At 42.3% G+C, this 12,199-nt stretch overlaps 1 long non-coding RNA gene across 1 annotated transcript; it reads left to right on the top strand.

The window, feature by feature from the left end:
* Positions 1-1,214: 1,214 nt before the first annotated feature.
* LOC128073614 (uncharacterized) lies at positions 1,215-8,166 on the top strand. Its single transcript, XR_008202793.1, has 3 exons — positions 1,215-2,407; positions 3,122-3,223; positions 3,949-8,166. It is a non-coding gene; the product is annotated as an uncharacterized LOC128073614 (long non-coding RNA).
* The last annotated feature ends 4,033 nt before the right edge of the window (positions 8,167-12,199 follow it).

Raw genomic sequence — 12,199 nt, 5'->3', positions numbered from 1 at the left:
CCCTATGGTTGGTTGAGTTAGCTATCAGTCCCCGCGCTGTCTCGCGGCGGCCGGGGGGAAGGCTGTGACGGGCTGCGTGATGCGGCGGGGGCGTCACGTGGCTCCCGCAGTTGCGCACGTGACGGGGCTGGCGGCCGTTGGTGTGGGGGAAGGGTTGTGTGAGGCGCTCCCTGAGAGCGTGGTTTGGCGGCACTGCCGCTGCACACGGCAGTGGGCTGGAGGGAAACGGGGGCTGTGGGGTCAAGAAGAGTTGAGGAGGAGATGAGCAGAAGCAGGGGAAGGAGCGCTCTGAGGGGACCTGTGGGGTCATCAACGCTCAGACGTGGGGGTCGGTGTTGGATGACGTGGGTCCCTTCTAGCTCGGACTTCTGTGATCACAGAGGCATTTGAGAGGGAGAGAAAATGGAGGTGTGCACCCCGTTTCCATGCTCTTTTGGTTCTTCAGTATTGCTGAGGACTGCTGTTAGCACAGTGGCTGTCACCTCCCGACCTCACCCAGGCCTGTGTGCCAGTGCCATGTTTCCACTGGGTCTCCTCGGGAGAATCCTGTTGCAACACTGCAGCAGCTGAAAATGGAGTTTTGGTGCCAAAAAAGCAAACGAGAGATGCAATGACACCGACCTGGTCATGAGGATACTGAGGAAAAAGCCAGTTTTTGTGGTGGGTTTTTTGTTTGTGTTTTTTTGGTTGTTTTTTGGTTGTTTTTTGGTTTTTTTTTTTTTTTTTGGTGTGTGTAAAAGGAAACAACATACGTGGTACATTTTGTATAAGCCTAGGAAACCAGAAACATTCATGTGAGTAGAGCAAGAGGTGCCATGCTGCAATTGCCCCTGTCGTTTCACATGGTAGAAAGCAAGCAGGTTTTGTTGGATGGATGGTTTGCCAGGTCTCACGCAGGTTCACGTATGGATTGAGGGAATCTCAGCTCCTGGGCTAGTTCCTGGCGCTCAAAAAGTCCTAATGTGTAAAAAGAAAATTGTCCTTGCTATCTTTTCATGCTTCTCCCATTTGCATTTCTGTCCAGAAGCGAGTGAGACTGCATTTTTTCATCCACTGGATGTCAGTGTTACGCTACTGCTGTGGTGCATTGCCAGGTGCTGGGAGAACTTTGGCTGCTTTGGGATGAGGGATTCAGGAAGAGCTTTCTCCTGTGGTTGGTGTGCGACGCTAGGGAAGCACAGGGGAACAGGTTTGATAGAGTGTGGACATGCTGCTGCCTTTGGGATCCTACTCACAAGGCTCATAAAGAATAAAACCTCACGGTGACTGAGCCCTGAGGGAGACACGTGCTTCAGTACTGAGGTCAATTCCACCTTTGCTTCTTACACTGTGAAAATAAATACATTGCCTCATCTCTTTAAAAATCAAATTTACTCATTATACCAGGGACAAATAATGCTGCATCTAACAGAGTGGGGATAAAACACTACAAGCAGCTTTGAAATCTGGAGTTGGAAGTTAGGTTTTCTTAGACCTGACAGTGGTTTGTTATTTCCAACAGTGCTATAACCTCCCTTTTAGAAATTTGCTAGCTTTTTTAAATTAGTGTATCTGAACGAACTCTGGTTACAATCACCAGAAGCTGTTGGCCTTGAAAAACAGTTATTGCTGAGCCTGTCCTTTTCCTGCTTCAGATCATTTAACCTGCAGCTGTGTAGTGGGCATAGAAAGTACCTGAGTGGTTACTTGTGCTGCAAGTAGAGACAGGTTGCCTTTTAGGAAGCCGCAGTAAAGCATACGTTGGTGATCTTTACTGAGCATTATTTTTAGGTGTTTTGGTATGAAATGTGGCATTGCAAACATGATCTAATGCTGTGCTTTATCAACAACTGAATAGCAGTCAGCAATGGGAAAAAAAGATGGCTGTTGTTAAAATGATGATCTGTGGAAAAGTAATAAAAGAATTTATGTTTCTTGTTACATATGAAGACAGGCTGATTAGGTTATTCTCTTGCTTACTTCTTTCTATTGGTAGCTGCGTTTTGTCGTATCCTTTTCCTAGAAAGCTCAGGTGAAGATTCAGCAGGCACATGGCATCAAAGTATCAAAGGAAAAAAACATTAATATTTGGAAACACTGGGGTACTTTAAAAAAATACCCATTATCCTTATTTAAAAGTATTTATCCTAATTACTACTTTCAGAAAACACGTTTTCTAAGGATTCAGCGTTTCCTGTTCCATGAGCTGACTGGTGAGATTTCCCAACTATTCTTATGCATCCTTTTCATAGATTTCCAGGGAGAAAGCAAGAGACAGAGGAAGTAAGACTTCATGTGCCTGGGAGCTATAAAAATGGGGATAGGAAGAAAAGATTTATATTTAAAATAGAGAAGATTTTTTTCTTTCCTAGGTCTTCTATAACAGCAGAGAAGAAGCACAGATGAGCAACTTAAAGAAAAAACAGAGGTAATGAATATAATGAATACTAGAATTAAATGAAAGCAGGAGAAAATGAGGGAGATACATCAAATGTAATTTTTGAACTTGTAAGCTGGCCAGGTGATTAATGCTAACATTCCTGCTTTGCAAACCCTCCCCACCCAAAACAAAATCGTTAAAACCCCTAATATTCAAGGATCTGAGCTTTAAGTCTCAGGCATGTCTACATCCGTCACTGTACTCAACACAATAAGCTTATTTTGACACGACTTATTCTCGTGTGCCATAGCCATGAAAGACACGCAGTTGCGACAGTTTGAAGAACAGTTTATGAATGTCCGAAGTGAAATGCTTAGCAGAATTTTCAACTTGTGCTGCCATGCTCACATAATTCTGTTGAAAGGAAAAGGGGAAAAAAGAGAAGTTTGTCAGCCCACAGCTAAAGGGAAAATATTACCAATTTGATGGCAGCTGTTCTTAAACAGAGAACAGTTTATTACAGTATTTTGTTTTGTCTTTTTTTCCTGGAGGCAAAACTAAAACAATGCTTCGTTAGCGCTATTTGAAGCTATTTAAATATCGCAATTTCCAGCAAAACAATATTAACATGTGGAGTTTTTTAATAGAAAAAAAGCAATTAGGAAAATGTTTTGAATAATATTGTATTTCTTTACCCAGCCTTTTTTCTACCCACTTTTTTTTTTTTTTTCTTCTTCTTTTTTTTTCCTGCTATGCTGGCAGAGGAAGATGTCTGCTTCGTGCTTCCAGTTCTGAAAAGGAAGCAGTGTGCACATAAAAGTTATTGGCAGCTGTGTTGAGGCCAGAGGTCATGCAGCTCTTCAGGTAAGATTTTATTTACCTTTTCACCTCCCCGTTTCACCAACTTGGTCAGAGATGATACTCAACAGCAGCAGGAACTTATACACAACAGTTTGAGTCACCTTTAGCTGAACCTAAACATAAGTATGTGAAAGCAATTACAGCATTTTATTGTCACAGCTCCACCTTCATCATCAGGACAGCGTTAGAATTTTACATTGAGACATAGGGTAACAGCTAAAGGCGCTCTCTCCTTCCACTTTCCAAAGTTTAAGTGTACACTGGAGTTTCCACTGCTTCCAGGGCAGCCACACTTTTACATGCAGCACTCATTTGTGTACTTTTTTGTCACCCAGCCCCATTGCAATAGAATAATCAGGCTTGGGGGAAAAAAAAGAGGCTGGGACACAAACCTCCCATCCCCTCCATCCTCAGGAACTGTGAATATATATGTGCCCTTGCAAGCAGGGAATCAGGAAGCTGTGCATAACGGTTAATACCATACATGCAGGACTAATGCTGTTGCTGGAAAAGCTCCCACCTGTCTTGTCTATTTCAAACTCCTACTAAGATAACAGGAGTATGTCATTTTTTCCTCCCAATTACTACTTTTTTTTTTTCCTCCTGGGAGTTGTAGCCGTGTAGTAATTTAAGATGGCAGCTTTCCAAGGCTTTGCGGTGATTCTAATTAATTGGATACGTTGTTTAATTTTTATTTTAACTTGGGCTTTTTCCCTCATATTCAAAAGGTTTCCCATTATCCTTTATTATGAAGGAGATCAACGCAAGCAGAATGGCTGCCATTTTGCCTTTGTCTGCAGAAGCAACACTGTTGTGTGTTGAAAAGGTGCACTGCTGTCCACACCCGTCAGAAGGACTGAAAGCAGTACTCAGGTGGAGTAGCAGTGCGTCTTTGGTCTGGTGAGCTGGGCACAGACTGCAAGCAGCAGTGATACTCTGCAAGAAGAATGTGTGAGAAGACATGAGTGGAGTATGGCAAACAGGGTGAAGTCTAACTGCAGAATGGGGTAAAAGAGTTCAAACTGAAGGGCAGAAAATCTGGAGGTGGAAACATCTGTCTCCTTTGGTGGTGTGGAAAATCGTGCCTCCTTCAGGCAGACTGAGGAGAGAGAAGGAGAGAGAACCCACAAAAATTGCCATAATCAGGGAGTCAGAGCTACCGTTGGACTGCTTAAACTCTCCCTCATGTTGGATGGTGGTTTCACTATTGCTCCTTTCACAGGCTTCTTTTCGCCCACAACTTCTCTAAAGTGGTGTTTGATGGGGAAGCACAACGTCTGCATTTTTATTTTTAAAACAGTACGTAACAAAACTGCTTATTGCCACCTGCAGAGGAACCAGAGTCAATTACAGTAGAACCTGAGGACAGAAAGTGAGAATAATGCAGGAAGGGAGCACCATAAGAAAGAAAGCTAGAGGAGCAAAACAACTGCAAGACTGCACAACCTTAGGACTAGTAAAAAAAGATTAAGAAAGGAGTGCTAAAAAGTGGGAAGCTGCATGGAAGGTTTCTTGGATCCAGGGTTGCACACAGAAGGTGTATTTCATCTCTCCTGCACAGATATATGGGCACACGAGTGCACATGGCCTTTCCTGGCTCTCACCTTTCCTGGCCACAACCTCCTCCTTACTCTGCATCAGCTGCAGGGAGGCCCTAGCAAGGATCCCAAAGAAAGAGCTGGACAGAGAATGGGGGGTTGATGACAGTGGTGACAGCAGGAAGAGCTGCACAGGGAAATGGACCAGCAGCAGCCGTTTCCATGACTTGGCCTCCAGCGGCTTCTGGAACAGAGAACAGTGAAGCTGGGTGGGCCAGGCTGTTTGTTCTTTAATACTCAAATCTGACTGCTTACAAACCCTGTGACTCACTCACTGTCCCAGCTTGTCTTCTGCAATGGTTGGCAGCAAAGTTAAATCCAGGTTCACAAGCACAGCTTTGTGTCACCCCCTTGATGGAAGCCTGCCAGCAGCTTCCCTGTGGCTGAGCTGCTGCTGGGATCTTGGGATGGGGCTGCATGGGTAAAGCCCACAGGCTGACTCCTGAGAGCAATCACAGCACCTCTTGGTAGCAGACGATCTCTTCAAAGCCACCAATTAATCACACACAAGCAGAAATGGAGGAAGACTCAATTGCTCAGGGGCTAACATGCATTTGGCCCACTGGGCTATTTTCTTTTTGCACAGGAAAGGAATGATGATGAGGATTCTAGTGGATTTCATCATGCGCTGACAACCATTTGCCGAACAGCATGTTCTCCCCACACGTGAAAAAGCAAGCAAAAACCCCAGGACTTTCCTTTTAATCCTGCACTAAACCTCAGGACAACTAGAAGAAAGCCAGAAGTTTGTTGGGTTTTTCTTTCTTTCTTTCCTTCCCCTGAAGAGAGCAAGATGTTCTGTGGTTGCTGTTCTGGATTCACTGACTGTGCTAAAGAAAGCATGTTCCCTCTCAAGAGCCCTGAGCAGCTCAGTTCTACTGTTTGTTTCTGCTGCTTGAACCGCACTTGATTGCTGCTGCTGGCTTACTTCCTGTCACTTGAGAACCTTGCAGAGCTTAAACCAGCCCTGGCAGCAATTCTTCCTTACGGTCTTGCTTCCACAGGCTAACCATAGCACAGAGAACAATGAAAATACACATTAAAGCTACTCTTAACAAGGTGTTCCAGACCAGGGCTGTGTTCAAAAAGATGTTTGTGTTTATCAAGAGAGTCCAACTCCAAAATCCTTCTATTGCAGCCATTTCTTTTGAAGCAGAATTCAATGCAAAGACCCTACAGCGTTTTCAAGGGTTTCCTCACGTTAGCAACACTGCTGTGCACAAGTGAATTCCCAATTACTTATACCAAGCGCTGCTTACATGGGAGACTTTGAAACGAGATGGAGCCTGCCTGAAACAACATCCTCCTTTTGGCTGCAGGGTACAGCATCTGTGTCTGGCGCCTGTGCTTGTCTGTCTCTGTCTTTGTTCTTGTGAGTTTGTCTCCTTGGATGCAAAAGGGAAGCTGTTGGTCATACTGCGCTGTCAGGATCTCCAGCATTCATCCAGCATAACCCCAGTGGGTGCAGCGAAATTAATCCAGATTTGCTGAAGTATAACTTTGGTTCTGTAAGTTAATTAACATGTTTAAAAGCGGTTTGGAAATTGGTGAGAAACCAGTGGAGACCGCTTTAACTTTTCCTTCCAGAAAAGTTTTGATTTATTGAAATGCTGTAGTCATAAATACCAAACAAAGGAAGTGAATAGACTACAGTGTCTTCACTGTGAAAGGGCAATGGCAGATGCTTGGATAAACCAGGAAACAGGTCTTTATTTCAGCGCAATGCCTGCAAGGATTTCTATCTCTCAGACCTCTCCGAGAAGTTATTTTAACTACCTTTCTATGAGATTTATTAGGCTGTGAAGGAGAATTTCAAACAAATGGTAGAATAACAAAATCCTAGAAAGATACGCTGGTGAATTGTCTTGCATTGCACTTGGGCGATGACCCAGATGACCTAGCAGCCTTTTCCATTTCTAACATCCATGATTACCACAGTTATACCTGAGGACACTAAACAGAGCCATTTTCTTCCTTTCAGAAGCAGTAAAATGTCACTAATGGCCACGCTAAATCAGAAGAACTTATCCTTCTGCAGATGTGTTACACACTTAGCAAGACAGCTATAAATGATCCCACTTGGTTTATATTTGCTATTTTCCATTTCTGTAGTGCGAGTGCTCCGCTCAAGGGGCCTGCCAGCCAAGGGAAAGAATTTCTGGTAGGAGATTAAGGATAACTAAGGAAATGGTTGCATGACCTATAAAGAGAGGATCATAAATATTGCAACAATAAAACCAATAGCTCTTTCAAAGTTTAAATAGCTTTTCTTTTCAAACACTTGAAGTAAATGCCCTTTTCCCAAGGTTGTCTAGCATCTGTGCCCAGGGATTTTACTCAGTTTCACCAAATACATTGTAATTTCTCAGAGAGATAGCTATTCCTTTTAATCATTTTCGTTTGTGGAAGTGTCCTCTTCAGAGAAGCTGGAGCCCAATTACCTCAAAGTGCCTTATTACTTCCTCTACTACTGAAGTTTCAGAGAAGCCAGAGCACAATAGTAAAGTAGCCCCTGCATCTCTTAAGCACCGTGGTCACAAACAATGCAAGATGAGGCAAGTACGATTCTGTTCCTCATAAACAAGCAGCAGCACTTATATGTATGTTTTCTTACATCCAAGGAACCTCGGACACAAGGATCTGCCTGTGTAAGTATTCAAGTATACAATTCATTTTCTTCACAGTCCCAACTGTGCAAATAGCCGGACCTGGGCTGCTGTCACTCTGCATAGCAGAATACAGCTGACATTCCTATCCCACACACTCTGTCGGCATGCAACACGTAGCTTTTGTTTTCATGGTATGGGATCCAGCTCTAGAGTAAGCAATCTGTTTTCATGTGTTAATTTTTTCCCCCATACTCCATCTTACATCATTGTGTAGCTAATGCAGGGGAAGCTCAAACTGATGTGTTCCACCAGCTATGTCAGAGCAATAGATGCACATCTTGCTGAAGCATTCCTATTCCTTTGTCACCCCATCTTGCCATATTTATTTAATCTACATCTCAGGCTCTGGTTTGGGAGTACTGTTTTGGATACAATAAATAGGCACTACGCCTGCCATAGGCAGAGGCTAGAGAGCCTTGATATTAGTGCTCAATCCTGTGTATTGGTCAGATTGCAGAAAGCAATGTTCTTTCTGTAACAGCCACTCCAGATTGGTAAATCAAAAAGCTGAAGAAACGTGGTGTTTATTCAGCCCACAGTGGGCATGTGCCAAATCCACCCCCAAACTCATACAAAATGCTGATCTGGCCACAGCCCACTGGCACAACGTACTTTTTTCACTTGCACAATTGAAATAAAATTCACTATTCAGCAGAAGCTTTTTTTTTTTTTTTTTTTCTTCAAAGAAATCAAAAAGGCAAAAGACCCTTGAATACAGACAGTACTTAGAAAGTATCCTTGACCTGACTTCCCTGTTGCTTGCCTATGATACCATATGTATTTGCATTAAAATAAGCTCTCATTTTTATATTCTATGTTTCAGGCCCTCTGTAAGGGCTACGTTCCTCGTTATTCATGTTTTCGTTTGGTGCTATGCTCCATCAGCTTTCCTGCACAAATTCCACACATAACCAGGAAAATACAAGCAACGATTTCACACATCCTCTGTCATTAAGTCTTGTCCTTCAGCGCACCCCATCACCTGGAAGTTGCCTGTCTCAGGTAAAAAGCAAGAGAAGAGCTGTTTCATGCTCACAGTTCTCCTAGAAGGTGACATATCTAATATTTTAGAAAAAGAAAACAAAACCTGACAAGGCAGATGAAAAGGCAGGAGCTGGTATTGCAGCTAGGCAGACTGAAAATGGAGAGAGAAACAGAGTTAGGAACATCTCAAAAACTTTTGACATTGGCAGATCACATTAGGAATTTAGGACACACCAGCAATTCTGCCCTAAGTTCCTATGCAGATGCATCTCAGCTATTCCTCCTTACTCTTCCTTACTCTTCCTCATGTTGTGTTGAAAAGCATGGCAAGTTTGTCCACGTTGTGAGTGAGACTGGAGAAGCTGAAACATTACATATTAAGGTGTGGTTTTCTACATCCTCGCTCCCCAGGTATACACGTCCAGACTTGCAGCAGAAATCAATAAGTGTTGTGACAAGAGTTAGGTAAACATCTGTCACTTCTGCTACATGCTACATCCGTAGGTTTCTCTTCTGAGAGGGTTTCTACTGTTGCTTGTGCTTTTCATAAGCTTTTCTTGTTTACGAGGATTCCCAAATCTGCAAATTTCCCAAATTTCCCCCAAGGACAGGGGACACAAGGTCTAGGTGACACAAAGAGGGCGCTAATTCCTGAACTGTACCCTGATTTTGAAAGAGCATGAGCGAAAGAGTCAGGAAACAAGAAAGAAGTAAATAATAAATAGTAATATTAAAGATGAAGTACATTTATCTTCGTTTCTTGGGAAACCTCCATAAGGTAAAGGAAAAGACACAAAGTGATGGTATTGTTAATACTGGAGCCCTGACATAACCTGTGAAATGAGCTTGGATTTAGACAGATTCTTCTTAAACAGTAAGGATGCAATTGCTACATGGACTTTAAACACAGGAAGAAAGAAAAAGATTATGTTTTCTATAAACACATTTTCATGTACCATAATGCCCAGTAGTAAAATAAGAGACTGGATTTATTCTGAAACATGGTCAGGAGTTTTAAAATGCTTTTGTACACCCAAACAAAGGGAGCGTGGGAAACAAGCTGTGGAGTTACTTAAATGTCAAGGATTGTACTGTACCAGGTAAACCTGAAATGTAGCAGAGGGATTCTGTTTCATAAGTGAAATGTCATTACTGATGGGTACAAATTATACAGGAAAGACGGAAAGGAAAACAGAGGTAGTACTTCATCATATGCATTTACAGCTGCAGCAAGACATAGTTCAGCTGCAAAGAGAGTGGTAATGAAAAATAACACCAAAGAGAAATTGAAGTGGACATCTGCTCCAGCCTGCTCCAGTGATGTAGAGCCTCTCTCAAAGCAGTACCAGAGGACAGTGTACTTGTGTGGGCAGCTGAATTCCCCACATCTGTTAAGAAACACAGCATTGGCCAAAGATGTTCATGTGTTACATGAAAACCTTCTCTAATCTAGAAAGTACAGGTTCTTCAGAAACAAATAAAAAAATCGCAACAATCTAGGAAGTGCAGTTGAGAAGTTAAAAATAACACCAATGAATGAATTACCTGAACGTAACACAGCAAAGAGTTTATTTGTTTCACTTAGAAAATATCTTTGGCATAAAGTCACTGGACACATGTACGTTAAGTATACAAGTGCATCCCAAAGGAAGCATAGAAGGTATGCATTCAGCCATGATGCTCTTTCAGAACCACTCTCCATTTCACATCAGAAATAGCGAGCTGCAAGCCCCAGTTTCATTACTCTTTTTCCAAAACCAAGACTGGCCAGTGTAGTCCCATGGTACACCACATGGTCAGCAAACCTGGGCTGAATGACCAACAGTGAACAAGATCCAGAGAACAGACAACCTCTTGGGATTGTCCAGGCTCAGGAAACAGACTCCAAAGAGAGCTGACCTTGTTCTTCCCAATAGCAACAATCAAGTATCTTCCGTCTTTCCCACTCCCTTGGAAGGCTAATGACGTGGTTATGTTTGTTCCAAGAGCTGGCTTCTTGTGCTAGGACAAAATGACATCTTATTTGAAGACTATAGGCACTGCTATAGGCACTGCTACACCATCTGCTTCCATTAAGAGACTTCTAAGAGAACTGACGACCACTGCTTCTCACCTCTCTGCCCGTAGCACCATCAACATTTTATGTGGAAAGTGACAGAGGTCCATTTTACAGGTAGGATCCTAGTACTTAGGAAGAACCACAATTAGCAAAATAAATGTAGTCACCTCACCAGCACTCAGACCTGTTGCCATAGAAGCAGCCGAATGTCCAAGTTCAGCTGATCTTGTCTGCAGGGAAGAACAAGTTCCACCAGAGTCTGAAACATCCACTCTGGATCAGCAAGGTTGCGTGCATCCCTTAAGAGTCACGCTGAGTTTAAGAAGCAGATTCACATCATGCAAGAAAGCAAGTTTGCTCTCTTCAATTCAGTAGATTAATAATGTGTAATAAGCCTGAGGAATTCTACTAGACTCTGGAGTCAAGGCATGAGATTAGACTTCTATGACTTTCGAACAATAAAAGTAGAGAAGGGAATTAAAAACGAATGAGCAAACACTACAGTTTAGAAACTGGTGTGGCATCAAAACATAAGACAAATTGATGAGAGATTCTCACTAGAAAGGAGATCCTGTTAGTTGACAAGGCTAAAGAAAGTGCTTTCGCATCTGCCATAGGAAAAAGAAAGTAAAGCGTGTTAATCAGCAAGCATAGAATAGAAGAAATAGTGAAATCAGCTTCTCGGGTGATTTAAGTTACTCCACCCAAGATGAAGCAACAAAGAAAAAAGCCTAAAGAGGCAGAGGACTTCCTGGAAAACCTGACCAGATATATTAACACAGTACTAATTAGTAAATTAGCCTATTGCACAATTTAAAAAATAAATAAATATCTTAAAAGTCCGGGAGAACAAGGAAGTACCAGGTGACAACATTCCTATCAGAACAAAGAACTGGAACCACATTGGCTTTATAAATTTCTCTTGAATCTCTGCTAACAAAGTGAAATAAATACCAGGAGAGAGAAAAAAAAAGGTTCCAATCATTTGGAGAATAATGGAAGCATGGCAAAATCAAGCCATTTTAGATAGTACATACATATATATAGCAAATAGCTTTTGGCACATAAACGCTGCACCGCAGCCAACAGGATATCTCATGTATTAACTTACTTCTGTGTCCAAGTGATGGTGTAATTTCCAACACCTCTTCTCTTCCATTACCAGGAACAATTTTATAAAACACTGCTGATAATAGGAGATGACAGACCTAGCAGTAAAACTACAGCCTGTTCCCAGAAGGCTATATAGAATAACTATATAGAGTCACAAGCATTTAACCCACTGAGTGAAAGTGTATTTAACAGAGAGCATAATACCTTTGGTATTTTAGGGTCTCAAGATATTCTACAGGTTAAAACCAGAGTAAAACAAACCTTGTTGCTGTTCAAGTTAAATTCACTTCCAGGAAAGGCAGTTAATCAGTCAATCAATCCATTGCATTTCATCATCAACTACAGGCAGCTGTTTTAATGTAAGAATCAACATTGCAGTCCAGCACGTGGAAGAGCCTTTAGAGCAGCTTGTTCTGTGCTCGTAGTGCAGCAGTTGTCGTTGTTGTGCACTGAGATAAACTCAACAGTGTTTCAACACAAAAAAAACCTAAACCCATTGCTTCAGATGTCTGTATAGCTTTCTGGCAAACAAGTATGTTACCTTTCCGTTGTCTAC

The sequence above is a fragment of the Tympanuchus pallidicinctus genome, unplaced genomic scaffold (genome assembly GCF_026119805.1).
Source record: "Tympanuchus pallidicinctus isolate F22 unplaced genomic scaffold, pur_lepc_1.0 scaffold8, whole genome shotgun sequence".
Lineage (NCBI taxonomy): Eukaryota > Metazoa > Chordata > Aves > Galliformes > Phasianidae > Tympanuchus > Tympanuchus pallidicinctus.
Note: the sequence above shows the minus strand (reverse complement) of the source record. Positions and strands in the feature narration are given on the sequence as shown.